This window comes from Triticum aestivum, chromosome 2D (genome assembly GCF_018294505.1).
Source record: "Triticum aestivum cultivar Chinese Spring chromosome 2D, IWGSC CS RefSeq v2.1, whole genome shotgun sequence".
Taxonomy (NCBI): Eukaryota; Viridiplantae; Streptophyta; class Magnoliopsida; order Poales; family Poaceae; genus Triticum; species Triticum aestivum.
The window spans coordinates 528733276-528736171 of NC_057799.1; positions in this window are offsets into that span (position 1 = coordinate 528733276).

Genomic DNA, 2896 nt, shown 5'->3' on the forward strand with positions numbered 1-2896 from the left:
GCGGCTGTCCGGCCTCCCCCTCCACCGGGCCGCCGCCTCCTCCAGCGGCCGCCCTCCCATCCACCGGCCGCCCCGCGCCTCCTCCACCGGCGATCCCTTGCAGGTGAGTTCTTCCCCTTTTTTTTAGTTTAGTTTTTTAATTTCTTTTAGTTTAGTTTGTGTTTTAGTTATAGTTATAGTTTAGTTTTATTTTGAGTTTAGTTTTAGTTTTAGCTTATTTTAGTTTAGTTTTATTTTAGATTAGTTTTAGTTTCAGAAGAAGAGTAGAAGGAGGAGGAGGAGGGAGGAAGAGGAGGAGGGAGAAGAAGAAAGAAGAAGAAGACGAAAGAAGAGGAAGAAGAAGAAGAAGAAGAAGAAGAGGAAGAGAAGAAGGAAAGGAAAACCTCCCCCCGCCACCGCAGACTCCACTCTGCCACACTAATCTTAGATTGTCTATAGAAACCAAAGGAGTGGGATCAGATGTATTTGAGTAGAGAGCAGAAATTGCTTAGGTCACTAATATTAACCGGAAGCCTCAAAATTGCTTAGGTCACTAATATTAACCGGGCTCTTACAAATTTGAGGGTACTATGTGGGTTTCCTGCGTATATTGATGGTGACTGGTGTAGTATGGAAAAGTTGGGGCCTCTTTGACAGCTCAATTGCCTTTCACTATGGAGCCTAGAAAATGTACCTACTGCCTTGTTGGCTGCAAAGGCGAGGGTAAGTGCAAAGAAACAACTCACCTCTATTGCTTTAACATGTGGTGGTAGGGTGGGAGATGGGTTGGTCCAAGGAGCTAGTCTCTGAGTTCAAGGAGGAGGAGCAAAGAAGAGGGAAAGGGAAAGGAAGAAGAAGAAGAGGAGGATAAAAAGAATAAGAAAAAGAAGAAGAAGAAGAAGAAGAAGAAGAAGAAGAAGAAGAAAAAGAAGAAGAAGAAGAAGAAGAAGAAGAAGAAGAAGAAGAAGAGGAGGAGGAGGAGAAAAAGAATAAGAAAAAGAAGAAGAAGAAGAAGAAGAAGAAAAAGAAGAAGAAAAAGAAGAAGAAGAAGAAGAAGAAGAAGAAGAAGAAGAAGAAGAAGAAAAGGAAGAAGAGGAAGAAGAAGAAAAGGAAAAAGAGGAAAAAAGAAGAAGAGGGGAAGAAGAAGAAGAAAAAGACATGTTTTTATACTTTCTTATTTAGGGTTCCGCCATGTTTTGCAGTTTCTTTCTTTTCCTTAGTTGAATGTTTTTATACTGCTAGCTAGTTGCCTAGTTTGCTGACCCAAAGAAGTTAAAATACTTATTATATGAAATTCAACTAAAGTCAACATTTTTGACGACTAGTGCTACTAATAAATTCAACTAGAGCCATCATATGTCCACAAGTGCATTGTTTTTTGAATGAGAAACGATAACTTGGTGTAGTTGATTATATTATGCTCAAAATTTCTTATGTTATAATGTTGTATGATAATGTTGTAAGGGTACTAATTGGTCTCTTCTGCTGCTTATCAGAGATGGGGGGAAGCCGCCACCGCAGACTCCGGTCTGCCACACCGGAGTACGAGTTGGATGCTTTCGAGTTCTTCAGTATCATACTTGGGACTTCAGTAGCATCCACGAGGCAGGTATATAAAAGGAGAGATCTCCCCTTCACCCATCTCATTATGATAACTCTGTTGTTTGCTACATCACTCATTGTCCCAAACTACAGAGGCTGCCTGACACTTTTATGAACATGTTGGGTGAAGATCCGCTAAATAATGTGAAGCTGCGACATGCCGGCAATGGGTTTCGCAGGCTGTGGGACGTGGAGTTGGTGATCAAGGAGGTCCACATGTACCTGTGTCGTGGCTGGGAGAAGTTCTACCGTGCCTACGACCTGCGACAGGGGTACTTCCTTCTCTTCAGGTACGACGACGACGCCACCATGCTCATCGTGTAGGTGTTCAACGCGACTATGTGTCGCATGCGCTACGCTGAGGACGATGATGCCAGTACGTTCTGCCTCTTCTTATTCCTCTACATTTGGCTTTGTCTCGCATCGATTGTTAACGGTCATTGTTGCATTTGGACAGGCAATGGGAGCAATAGCAGCGACAGTGGCTACAGCCAAAGCAGCAGTGATTCTGGCTGTAGCAAAAGCAACAACGATTCTGGCTGTAGCAAAAGCAACAGTGATTCAGGCTGCAGCAAAGACAACAAGGAGGATGATCCGGACTGGAGTGGGGAAGAAGAGGAGCAGAGTGGGCATCAGGCTGAGGATGACCTAGCGATGGTGGTGGCTGACCAAGGGCAAGAGATGGTGGTGGCGCACCATGGGCAAGAGATGGTGGTGGCTGAGGATGACCTAGCGATGGTCGTGCCTGTCCTGCCAGAAGATGGCCTCGCGATGGTGGTGGTGCCTGACAATGACCTCGCGCCGGTGGTGGCGCCGGCGATCCCACAGCTAGGCGACATGACCACGCCAATTGTGGTAGAAGACTACATCCCACTGCCTCCACCGCCTCGCTGCTCTTGGCGCATCAGGCTGAGGAAGGAGAAGGAGAAGAACTATGAGAACTGAACTATGTCAGGTATGTTTGATCTCCAAAATGATCTATATATACATAGCTTTGTTTCCTCCGATATGCTTAGTTACCTATGTTAGCTCTAATATGATAAGTTATCTCTACTATGCTTAGTTTCCTATAGGTTAGCTCCAAAATTACTTATGTTAGCACAAAATGACCAAGTTTACATAATAAGCTTATAGTCTTCTTCTTCTTCTTCTTCTTCTTCTTCTTCTTCTTCTTCTTCTCCAAAATGACATAAGTTAGCTCTAAGTTGGCTCTAATATGCTAAGTTATCTCTAATATGCTTAGTTTCCTATTGGTTAGCTCCAAAATTACTTATGTTAGCACAAAATGACCAAGTTTACATAATAAGCTTATAGT